Source organism: Piliocolobus tephrosceles, chromosome 2 (genome assembly GCF_002776525.5).
Source record: "Piliocolobus tephrosceles isolate RC106 chromosome 2, ASM277652v3, whole genome shotgun sequence".
In the NCBI taxonomy this organism is placed as follows: domain Eukaryota; kingdom Metazoa; phylum Chordata; class Mammalia; order Primates; family Cercopithecidae; genus Piliocolobus; species Piliocolobus tephrosceles.
In genome coordinates this window covers 154913385-154926652 of record NC_045435.1, presented here as the reverse complement: position 1 = coordinate 154926652, position 13268 = coordinate 154913385, and the positions used below count along the sequence as shown (strand labels likewise).

At 39.1% G+C, this 13268-nt stretch overlaps 1 protein-coding gene across 1 annotated transcript in view; it reads right to left on the bottom strand.

Annotated features, from left to right (window-relative positions):
- The window catches only part of DNAJC13 (DnaJ heat shock protein family (Hsp40) member C13), a 120163-nt gene extending 108497 nt beyond the window's left edge, over positions 1-11666 (bottom strand). The window contains exon 1 of the mRNA XM_023207430.2: positions 11408-11666. The gene's annotated coding sequence lies outside the window, so the exon portion shown is untranslated. The remainder of the gene's footprint in view (positions 1-11407) is intronic.
- Positions 11667-13268: the final 1602 nt, after the last annotated feature.

Here is a 13268-nt window from a genome sequence, read left to right as displayed (position 1 = left end):
TATTATCTTCATCTGGACAGATGACTGGACACTTGTTAGAAATAACTTTGAAATCTACAATTTTAAACAGTAAAACAAATTATCATATTCAACATAGGACAGAAGAAATAAAGTCTCCAAAGCTGAAATATTCTATCATCTATAAATAAACTTCCAAAATATTTCCATCTTTGTATAAGCTTAAAAAACATTTTTTGGCTGGGTGTGGTCGCTCAGGCCTGTAATCCTGACACTTTGGGAGGCCTAGGTGGGCAGATTACAAGGTCAGGAGTTCGAGACCAGCCTGGCTAACATGGTGAAACCCATCTCTACTAAAAATACAAAAATTAGCCAGGCGTGGTGGAGAACGTCTGTAATCCCAGCTACTTGGGAGGCTGAGGCAGGAGAATTGTTTGAATCCAGGAGGCAGAGGTTGCAGTGAGCCGAGATGGCGCCATTGCATTCCAGCTGGGCTGACAGAGCAGGACTCCGTCTGGGGGGGTGGGGACATTTTTTAAACAAAGTGTTCAAAACAAACATACGATGACAAAAATTTGCTACCAATATATGATCTCAGGATACTGTTTAAAGAGAGTTCAATTATTCTAACCAACATCGAGCTTTTAAAATAACCAGATTGGCCAGGCACAGTGGCTCATGCCTGTAATCCTGCACTTTGGGAGGCCACAGTGGGAGGATCACTTGAGTCCAGGAGTTTGAGACCAGCCTGGGCAACATGGCAAGACCCCCATCTCTATTTAAATATAAATTTTATATGAACAAAAAGATAACCAGATAAATGAGATCTGAGGCTGAGATCTATTTCCCAGCAGTGTAATACTAGCCCATCCACATTTTCAGGTAAATCTATTTTACATTCTCAGTAAAATTTTAACTAGTCTTTGATAAAGTCATTTCATCCAATGAATGGCAAGTGGTCTGGAAACTGCATTAACTCTTTTAGACCATGAAGATACTTTTAGACACACAGACAACTCACTAATGAGGGTAATGGCAATGCATAAAGATCAGAAATACGTACCAACTATGTATCATTCAAAGTGAGAGGTAGAATAATTTCAAGATAATGACTGGTAAATGAGTGAAGACAAGTCTAGAGGTCCTCCAAATACAGCAGTCAAGTATCATTCAATCTGGGAAGACCCTAGAATACCTCCCTAGGGCACTGATTACAGAGCTGCCATTTGACATGCTATACTTTAACGAGGGACTGACACAACAAGCTACATTAACATTCCATTAAAAGTGATTTTAATAATTTATTTATTACCAAGGTAAGGCTGGAGAATTTTTATAATTGCCATTTACTGGCTGTGTAACTTTGAACAAAAGTCTCTGAACTTATCTGATTTACAGTACATCTATAAAATAGGAATAATAACTGTCCCAAAGGGCTATGGTGAGGACTAAATGAGATAACCCAAAAAAAGAAGTTATTTTGAGTATTTCTATTATATCTTACTTTCAAGAACTTATCAGCTCTTGTACCTAATACAGCATTTTGGGGGGAAATTCTATTAAATAACTCGATTTTCTCTCAATCTTTTATTAATTTCCATCCTTCTAGCATGCAATATATATCACCTAGAATTTCCACCTTCAAAAGTACAGTGTTCTATTGATTTAATCAGCATTCAGTTTTACTTAACCATTCGAAATTAACTATAACAATATATATTTCTTAATGATGTACATGAGGGTGGCATTTATTATTGTTACTGTCATTATTATTTATTGCTACAAGTTATGTTTCCCATAAAATGTTTTTAAAAAGAAAAAAATATTGCTGGGTGCACTGGCTCACGCCTGTAGTCCCAGCATTTTGGCAGGCCAATACAGGCAGATCGCTTGAGTCTCGGAGTTCAAGACCAGCCTGGGCAACGTGGCAAAACCCTGTCTCCACTAAAAATACAAAAATTAGCTGGGTGTCATGGCACACGCCTGTAGTCCCAGCTACTTGGGGGGCTGCACTCCAAACTGGGTAACAGAGTGAGACCTTGTCTCAAAAAAAAAAATATATATATATATATACACACACACACACACACAAACACACACATACATAAATACACACACGTATATATGTATAAAGACCAAGATAATCAGGATAGATGAAATTTTTAAAAATCATCTTGTCAACTATAACCCAACACTTAAGCTTCTCTTTCTTTCAACTTTACTCCTACAAAATACTATTATAAGTCAATCTTATTTACTACATTTTTAATATTCCCCACTTAGGTATTTGAAATTTCAATTGTTAGAATTGTTTCCTTATATGTATCCAACCTAGTATTTTTAAATTTATGTTTGATGGCTACAAATTAACTATGGCTTGAGAAACTTTCAAGAAAAAAGAAGTCATAAATTTAATCTCCAGTCAATATTTCCTCTGTACATTTAATAAGCTCTAAAAGTGATTCAAAAAAATCATCACTTATAGGCAAAAACTTTTAAGCAACCATTAATTTCCAATATTTATGATGAAAAAAAATCTGTAGAATTTCTAGTATCAGAAGCTGAAGTATCAAGCAGGTAATATCAGTTAAGTCATGTATAAGCACATGGTATAAACAACCATAAACTGTCCAACTAAAAAATGTAAACAGTTAAATGGGATCTTGAATGAGATTTTGGTAGCAGCTGTATCATTAGCATTTGCCATTCTGCCAGTTGTTTAGAGACTATTCGAAATAGCAAGAATTTATCTGCTCAAACTAACATCACTTAAATTTCATCTCCTTCATTCCTGCAATTGTGTTCCATGTTTCAAGTTCTCAAAGACCCATAATTCTTTCTGATGAGGAAAAATCAAATTTATATGCCTTTTGTAATTAAATTACATTGAAAGCATCTCCAATTTTTGCAAGTCAGCTTCACTTGTTTTCATGCTATATCCTAATATTATACCACCAAAGAAACTTCTGTTTGTTTTTTTTACAGAACTGTCCTATGGGTTAAAAAGTCAAATTCAGGGCAACACAGGCACTTTGGCTAGACTTACCTCTCTCAATGAATACTACTGTGTCATGCTTTCGAACAACACGATATTCTTGCATTCTCTAATGTATTACTGGCAGTAATACTGGCAGACTATTTAAGATCATTTATGGTTAAAATGAGAATGATCTTTTAGAAGATACATAATTTTGACAGAAAACCACAGGGCTTGGGAGTCCAGTGAGCAGAAGCCTACATCAAATTGACACTAAGAACAAAAGCAGGATGAAGGGACTCAACACCACAGACACTCAAGCAGATTATGGTCAAGCTATAAGCAAAAGAATTTACACACAGCAAAATTAAGTATATACACATGGCTTGTGTTAAGCAAAAACGCAAACGGAACACTCATTTAACCAGGGATGAATGAATACACTTAGAAAAAATACACTAGTGAAAGAAGGAATTGGCATTAATCAAGGCTAGTCACCTGTTTAAAGCATGTATTTAGCATGATCAACTGGAAGTAACACAAATATGACACAAATACAACTTGCAGAGAACAGGTAAGCTATCAATTTTCCCATTTTGAGTCTGAAAATGCAAGAACAGAACTTACTTTCATCATTAGCTCTGCCCTCAAGTAATTAATTAAAAATGTGAATTTGTCTTGAAGTGCATAAAAAATAAGACGGATTGAGGGAAAGATGGACAGATCTTCGATAAAGCAAGTACAGTAAAATGTTAACGTAAAAACCTTGGAGGTGGGCATGTGGGTATCTAATGTAAAGTTCTTTCAACCCAGCTGTAGGTGAAAATGTTTACAATATGTTGTGTGAAAATTGTGGAGTTTGCCTTTTGTGATCAAACTCTCCTACAATAGAAACAATGCTACATTCCAAAACCACACTTAAAATATAGTAGACATTCACATCATAGGAACTAATTTATGAACCTAATACTTCCTACAGCTATAGCTTACCAAAAAGGGAGGGGTAGTAAGGAGAACCATGGAAAGACCAACCCTTTGAAAAAATAACCAATGAGTGTAATAACTAATCAGAGAGTACTTTATATTGGCTTCTTGAGGATCTAGTTTTGTTTGTAACTGGATTCAAAATCTGAGTAAATCATAGCACTAGATTAGTTTGGTTTCAAACAAATGGCAAAAAATATAAAAGGCTAACAGAATGTTAATTTTTACCCACATTAAATAGCTACCACTAAACTGTTTAGATAGAACGTGCTGTATATGGGGGAAACTGCCATATGAACTTTAACCCTTTTTAAATTTTAGCTTCATTTTAACATGTGACTCAAGTACAGGTAAAAGCATTTTCTTCTAAATGAACAACAAATCAATATGCGTAATATGTATGATACCAACAGGAATCTTAAACCATAAATCTATCACAAATTAAGATTTTAGCAGCTACCATCTTAGCCTTCCTTAACTTACTGAAGAACCCGATACCTCCAAAGATAGATGTTGTTAAAGAATAAGAAAGCCAGTGGTAGTATCAAATTTCATCTGATAATATCTTCAAATAATTGCCCAGATACTTTAAAGTGAAGTGTTTGTACTGTCTGCCACATCAAAATCAACTTTTAACTAGTTTCACTACCATTAGATAGCTGAAATAATCTGAGATCTCCCCCATTCTTTTTAAAAACTTGATTCCTTTCAATTACAATCTGGGTATATATTCATGAAATACAGGACAGGAAAAATTCAAAAGCAACCCCTAAATCTGAAGAAACACTTAATGGGAGGTGGGGACAAGCATACATACCATAGCAGTTAATTTTGTTGACCTCTTCTACTCAACAACATAAATTAAGTATTGAAAAAGAGACTTATCTCTTCTATTTCTATCCCATGTATGCTCATTTCACCTGAGAGGAATAATTTGTATTTCTGACAAAACAGAACTTTATCTGTTGTTTTAAAAAAAGTCAAATGTTCTGTGAAAGATGTATTACTATGACCCTTCCCTTTTCAAAGCTTAAAAATGCCTTACAATACTCACCTGAAACCTTTTTTCCAGAAACATGTTCACTTAAGCAATGCTTTGAAATCATTGCTATTGATCATTTACCTATTTTTAGTTTATACACATTATTGTAACTTTCTAGACCTAATTTCTATTTCGTTTTATCTTTGAAGCATAACCTGGCTTATGTAAGAACAAAGTATACTATTTCTATAAGCTCTTTAGCTTATCAACAGCCATTTAATAATCACGCTCTCCTACGGCAAACAGGCCCTAAAATGGGCAAAATAAATTTTTAGCAGCCATATTTTAACTTGTTGCTGTTTTTCCTATCATTACATTAAATGCATAATGCGGGACTAAATTTCCTAAGCTTTTAACAAATACAACTTGAAGACAGTGTTACAGAAAGCATCCTGAAAACCCAAACACTGTTCTCTTTATACTATTAAAAGACCAAAGTTTAATTTGCAACATTTTCCCCTTCACTCAATACAAAATAGCAATAACATACATTTCTAGCTCAGTTTTGAAATATCCCTATTACTCCTACCTCTTCTGTAGTGCTTTACAGCTTACAGAACACTACCAAATTATCTTAAAAAAGCAAAGTTTCACTTTTAAAATGAAGCCCATTAGCTCTAAGGTTTGGGGGGAAAATGGCTTATCTGCTCTAAGATTTGATAAACATTCAAAATACATTATGTAGCTTGACTAGAAGTTTGAGGAGAGAAACCCCATACATAGCCTTAGATGACTAAGGAATACAGTAAAAGTCAGAACACCATATATAAGCATTTAAATGTATTACAGAATACATGAAATATTAGAGAACGTCTCCTCCATTCATAACCTTATCAATCCTTCCATTAAGTTGTAGCAACTAGAGCTGGCAAAAATCAAAGCATCAAAATAATTTTTTAAGGGACAGGGTATTCCTTTGTCACCCAGGCTGAAGTGCAGCAGCACAATCATATGCAGCAGCACAATCATAGCTCCCTGTAATCTCGAACTCCTGGGTTCAAGCAATCCCCCAGCCTCAGCCTCCCGAGCACACTTCACCAAACCCAGCTAGTTATTTTTTGATGAGACAGGGTTGCTCAGGCTAGGTTTGAACTCCTGGCCTCAAGTGATCCTCCCGCCTCAGCCTTCCAAGTGCTGGGATTACAGGTGTGATTATTGTGCACCCAGCTAAAATAATTATTTTGGATTGCTTTAGGGGTTTCGTTTTCTATCTGATAATCAAAATATCAAACTCTTACTAATCAATTGCAAAGAGATATCACCACTGGGCATGTGCTAAATATGTGAATAGGCAGTGTTCTTCTAAGGGCAACTTGAGTGCTTAAACTGTAAAATTCTACTGACTTTAAAGCTCACTCTTCTTCACAAGTAGTCCATAAAAGTACAAGTAAAACTCACATACATAGACTGTTGAATAAAGAGCATCTGAAAAGAATTACTAGCAAGTTATATGGTTTTATTGGCTGAACCACACCTAAATGTACCTTTGCACAGGTAACTAACTTAAATTAGCAAAGATGATCATAACCATATTGACTTAAGCTATTTCTTACAAAGAAATCTAACTCATTACTCTCAAAGGAGTTCCTATGATTAAGAATCACTGCACATAACAAGAAGTGTTATAAGTTGGCATGTGCTGAGCATGTGAACACTGCTGAAACAGAAATAATATGTTGAAAACCACTGATTAAATTTTGAACTAAAGTAGTGGTTGGGGTAGGATGCCATCCCATCTGAGGCACTATGACTGGAGCACTACTAGCATTTAGTGGATAAGACTAGATACTCGACATATATTACAGCTCCAGAGATAAGTACTGTCTGCACCATAAGACTTTCAAGTGTCCAAGTGAGCCAGGTGTGGTAGCACACACCTGTAATCCCAGCACTCTGAGAGGCTGAGGTGTGAGGATTGCTTGAGCTCAGGAGTTCCAACACCAGCCTGGGCAACACAGTGAGACCTCGTCTCTACTAAAAATTAAAAAGAAAATTAGCTGGGCATGGCATGCCTATGGCTCAAGATACTAAGGAGGGCTAAGGTGGGAGGATCGCTTGAGCCCAGGAGATTGAGGCTACAGTGAGCTATGATCGTGAGGTCTCAAAAAAAAAAAAAAAAGAAAGAAAGAAAAGAAAGTCCGAAAGTCCAAATGGTTAGTCATGTAGGCAAAAACCTATTTATAATGAATGAATCCCAGAATCTAATTCTGTTTTATATATAACTCACCAAGTACATTTTGCAGGGTTTAATATACAGAGATTTTTTTCAGGAATGTAACTACAATGTAAATTAAGAGATTATACTTTATTAACCCTGTTCTTTTCTAACAATGCTAATAATCCCAATTGTGTTATCTGAGTCACCAATGTGACAAATCTGTAGCCATCAACATTTCTGTCAAAACTCAAAATGGGCTGGGCATGGTAGCTCACGCTTGTAATCCCAGCACTTTGGGAGGCCTGGGCAGGCAGATCACTTGAGGTCAGGAGTTCAAGACCACCCTGGCAACATGGTGAAACCCTGTCTCTACTAAAAATACACACATAAAAAAAACCCCAAAAAACCATCCGGGTGTGGTGGCGAGCACTTGTAGTCCCAGCCACTCAGGCTGAGGCAGGAGAATCGCTTGAACCCAGGAGACAGAGGTTGCAGTGAGCCGAGGTGGTGCCACTGCACTCCAGCCTGGGTGACAGAGTGAGATTGTCTCAAAAAAAAAAAAAAAAAAAAATTTCAAAATGATTCCATGTAAAGGTACAAGCCTCTGACACGTCCTTTGTGTATTTTGGTATAATTATACTTAACTATTTACATACTGAAATGCATATAATCAATTCTGCTATAATGCTTTTCTGATCATGTGAATTTAACAGGATTGGTGTATTACTGAACAATTTGAGCATGATGCAAATTTCCCATTTGCTTATAGTGATTCTTGTCCCAACACTAAGTGAACGTAGAAAATTGTACCCAACTGAACTGAGCCATGTAGGAATTCACAAAATACACATACACACACTTCAGGTGGTCAATGAACCACATACATTCATATATATATTACTAATTTTCCACTCCATCTTATAACTTTTTTCCTTCTACTACTTCACAGTAATTCACAAACTGCAACTCCATCCAATGCTCACTGCCTCAAGCAAACTTTTTCAAGGCAAAATGCCATAACTATTATAGTATTTAACTTTTACAAAACAGTACTCTTGTTTTTAAGATCCTATCTTTTTAAAAAATGTATCATGACTTCCTTCTCTTGGGAGTTTTTGCTTTTTCATGGGTCTCATAATTTTTAGTTAAAAGCTGGACATGTTGTGTAGGAGAGTAGAGATTGAGGTAATTTTTATGACTAGAAATGAGCACGCCTGCTCTTTGTGAAGCCTTTGGTGAAGGGTTTGTGTTAATCCGGTTAGGAGTTGGACTTAGTTTATGATCTGTTATTGCCATAGTTATCCTCAGTGTATTACAGACTTCACCTATCTGCAGAACAGTTTGTGTCTCTGGTGGGCAATGGTTACTAGAGCAATGCCTGTTTGATTCTTTGTGTTGCGCCTCTTTGCATAATCTTGTTTCTTTCCTAGTAGTATTTTGTGGTTACTAGTTATTGAAAGCTTCTTAGCTTGGTGGCAGGGGGTGGGGTTGGGGGATACAGTCTGATGTGATGTTCTGATTAAGGTTCAGGCTAAGTCAAACACTGTGTTCCTGAATCTCAGGAGGGTAGCATTCTTGGTTCTGCTGACCACCCCCGGCCCCAGTTTTGGGCTCAGGGCCCCTCTTCCAGGCATAAGATTCTCTCCCACTTCTTGTCTACACCCTGAATGTTCACCAATGGGGCCAACAGAGATGCCCTTCTCCTCACAGATTAAAGCTTTTTTTCACAGAAGAGGCAGAGAGGGGAAGAATCACAGCAGTTTCTTGACCCTCTTAAAAAGTTCTGTTGCTGTTCCCCTCCCTCTCAAACTGCACAACAGACACACCCAGGGTTCTTTCCAATCTTTTCTAGTAGACCCAGGGAGGTTTGTGGGTAAGTTTGCAAGATTATGCATTCAAGCCTTCATCATGCTTTTTGTCCAGTTGTGTCTGAAGGCAAATAGAAATTGACATCTACTCTCTGTAAGCACTGTCTCTCAAATTTTCAGCCAGTGGTTTTGCTCTGTGGACTCAGCTCTTTAACAGATTTCAATAAAGTCATGAATTTGTAGTGTAGGTCTTTTTTTGTTGCAGAAGTGAGAGCAAAGCTTTTTTTTTTTTTTTTTTTTTTTTGTCTCAGGGCCAAAGCCAGAGGTGGTTACACTACTTATAAACTAAAGGTAGCAAAGAAGGTGTTACTAATTATTTTGTATAAAAAGGGAGATTTTATTGGGTCTAATAAAGTTGAGAAACACTGACTCAAGGAACTCTTTCAAAATATTAATAACTCCCCTTTACTACCATACATTGCAGTGAACATTTAGGCCAAAACCTATTTGTAGCAACCAAATTTGTGCTGCAGTTTATCTGCACAGTCTTGTTTCAATTTACTAATTCAAAGTACCTCAATCAGAAGCAGGGGAAAGGTATGTGTAGCAGAAACCTCAAATTCAGCTGTGTAAATAGAACTGGTGGAGGAATGAGGCCAAATTAGTTAAAACACATCTTTTCAATTTCAACCCTAATTTAGTAACTATTGAGAACCAGACTCCACTATCAACCTTTTAACAACTTTAATAAAGCCAGTATTGTTACAGTCCACCTGGGCAAGGCAACCATCTTCTATTTATTTGTGGATAAAGTTAAAGTACTCCAAATAATTCATTCATTTATTGATACTATTTTATCTTTTAGCTTAAGTATTTTGTTTACAACTAAGCTTGTTAACAATATATGACATTAATATATTTTAGGCTATTACTACCACTTTAGAAAAAGAGGAATATTCATTGCCTCTTAGTGGAATACAAACGCCGAATTTTCCATGAACTGAACTCTAAGGTTCTTTACATTCTTATTTCTTAATAATCCTCTGACTCCTCTTTTCCTCCCTTAATATGTTCTACTTCCTGTTTTCAAACAAGGAGTATAATGTAATAATTTCTACATAAGGACGTGTGTTGCCTGAATGCATTGTGATATTAATAGCACAAGCCAAGTTTGAGATATAGTAGCTTAAAAAGCGTTTCACATCACACAAAATGTGAACAAGATTTTACGTTATATGATAAGTAAGTCAATACAGCATTTTCCAAAAAACAAAGAATTGTGTTCAGGATACCGAATTTCTGACAAGTAGTTTCTATAAATTTTTTTAAGGCAAATTCTGTTTCATACTCCCATAAACTCAGAGTACTGGTAATATATTACAAAACCTGACCACTGTGAGTAATTTTCCCCGCAGGCAGTACTTTCAAACCTAGAAACATATCAAGTCCATAAACTAAGAAAATATAGTAAGAAAGAATTACTGGGGCAGGTCCTGAACTTTTACTTTTTCCCTGAGACACTATATTACAAAAGGCTCAACATAACTGTACACTATAAAGCCCTTCATAGAGGACGCAACAACATCCTTTTTGAGGGAAACCAGAATAAAGTAAAAGGGAAAAGCAGAGAGAAAACGAGAAATAATTACTTTGGTGGACCACTGCCACATTAGGGTGAAATCTTTACTTTTTTCCCCCTCTAAGCAACGGACACAGAAAACAATCTCAAGACAAAAGTGGTTAACGGAACACTCTACAAACGGAGAAAATTTAAGGGAAGGCACTCTTAAGCATAGTTAAGTATCAAATAAGCGATGAATAGCCACTTCACTGAGCCTCTAAGTCCTACTTCACCCACTCCAAAGGCCACATTCAAAGGTAAAATCACAGCAGCGGAGTAAAGGCCAAGTGAATAAGCTGCCTTGCAGGAAGGAAAAGGCTTGGGGGAGAAAATGATTTTGGAAAAAGTACTGGAGGAGAGACGACGCGGATGCTCATTTCCTAACAAAACGAAACAAAGCAAAGAAAGTCAGTCTGCAGGAATCGTGCGGAAGGAGGGTCGCTGACCCAAGGAAACAGGAGTTGCCGGCATCCAGCAGGAAGGGTGCTCAGTCTAGGAGACTGGAAGGGAATCCCGAGGGCGGGGCCCACAAGGGAGTGAAGAGCGTGTGGGGTAAAGATCTGTTAAGGCGAGTGGAGGAGCGTACTAGGTAAAAAAAAAAAACAAGAAAACGAGGCAAAAAGAGGGGTGGGGCTGGACAGGGCAGCGCCCTAAGCTAATGTCACTCAAAGCCGGGGGGCGGGGGGTCCAACGGAAGGAACCAGACTAGCAGCATGGGGGAAGGGTAAACTGTTAGCAGCTGCAGGCTGCGGCAGCCAAGACCACCCGGTTTTCCCTGCCCTGAGCCCCACAAAGTCCCCACGGCGTGGGGAGGGAGTAAGGCAGAGCCCCCGAGTCCAGTGTCCGGAGTTGGCTTTACCTTCGCGGGAGGCTGGAGAGGCTCCAGCTCTAGCTCCTCCCGCCGCCGGCTCAGCTTCCAGAGTGGGATGAGGCGCCCTCCGGCCTCCTCACCCTCACCACTTCCCCTTTCCCCCGCCGGGGCCCTGTAGCTCCGCTGCCGCGGGTTCCTGGTGCAGCCGTGGCGCTGCCTCCCCGCCCCCTCCGCCTCCTCCCTCTGCCTCTCAGAGTTTCATTCTGGAGGCCGCCATCTTCGCTCAGGCTTTGAGCGACCGCGCTCTAATACGCCTGCGTCGCCACCGCCCAGGCTGTCACGAGACCCAGTCAGCTGATTTCAACCCTTCCGCCTTCGGCCCCGCCCTCCCCGTCCCGATCGTTCTTTCCCTAAAATTTTGCGTTCCGCCGGCCAGCCCCCAGCAGTTACACATGCGCAGAGTAACGACGCCGACCGTGGGATCTGGATTCCACGCAGCGCGTGAGGGGGCCGGCGCCTCGGTGGGTGCTGAAAAGGACACGCCCCTGGGTGCGCGCGCGTGCCCATAACCACGCCCCCCGGCGTGCGCCTTGGAGCCGAGACCGGCAGTTTGTGTCCTGCGGAGAGTACGGTCGCAAACCAGTACTTAAGCTTTAAGCCCGAGGAAATCGTGTTTTAAATCACCTCTTTTTAGCTCTTGCCGTCAAGTGCCATGGAGCATCCGCGAGGCAGTCTGAAGCCTCAGTCTGTCTTCTGGTTTGGCTGGATTGGGAGCCAGCAGGTTCATTTACTGTTGAGACGCCCGGACCTACAGCAGAACAGGATTTAAAGTTCTGAATGATCTGAAAGGTCTTGGAGACCAAATTCTCAAAGACGCCTAAGGCACTTGCAGGTGGGAATGCTGGAAAGATAGTTCTGGTAGCCCCATTTATTGTGTCCGGATCAAGTGCTTAGAAGTTTACTTTAAAGCTACTTAATCTTCAACTCTCTGAAATAGGAATCATCCTCGTTTTGCAGATAAATTGAGACCCAGCCTCAGAGTAGTGGATTTGATGTTTGCACCCAAGTAATTTGAACCCAGAACCTGTGCCCTCTAGATAACCATCTTCCTGAACCTCCCCTGGGGGGATCAGGGTAGTGAAAAGAGGAGATATTGGGACTAAAGGATTCACCTAGAAATTATGTGTTATCTGTGGGCAATGGTTTAAATAAGAAAGGTCTATGTCCACTCCCAGATCTGAGCCGTAAAGACCACAGTTCAAAAATTAGTGATTAAAAAAAAAAAAAAGTTATTCTGCTGCAGACTTTAAAGTAGAGGCAGTGTAGGGTGACCTGCATGGATACATCATTATATAAGTGTTAAAGGTCTCTGATAAGGAGTTTAATACTGATTCTTCGTGGCAGTCCTGAAATTGTGATTTCTTGGCGTCCACTTCAGCAGTTGGCTCATTTTATAGATAGCGATTGCAGGATGAAAAAATGTGGAAAAATGGTTTTTACAGAATTTACCTCTTGACTCTATTAACCTTTTGTGCTACCTTAGGGTGGAAAAAGACTATTTGTATTTTTCCTTAGACTTTTCTGTAATGCAGCAGTAAGATAAGGTGCATGTAAGGGAAGGTACCAGGAATAGCTGGGTGTGGGAAGACAGAACCCGAAATAGAGTAGGAAGGGAGGAGAAGGAAAAAGAAACAGGAGGGCTGTGTTAAGGGGCCTTATTGGCTTATCCCATGGAAACAGACACGCATGTATGTGGTTACAAAGCCTTGCAATAATCCCAGAAATAAATGTGGGGTATATTATTTTGATTTTATGGAAGCAGCAGACCCAGAGAGTCCGGGAGACTTGATAAAGGTGACCTAACTCCTAAAGGTTGAGCCAAGATTAAGATACAGGGCCTGCCTGTAAC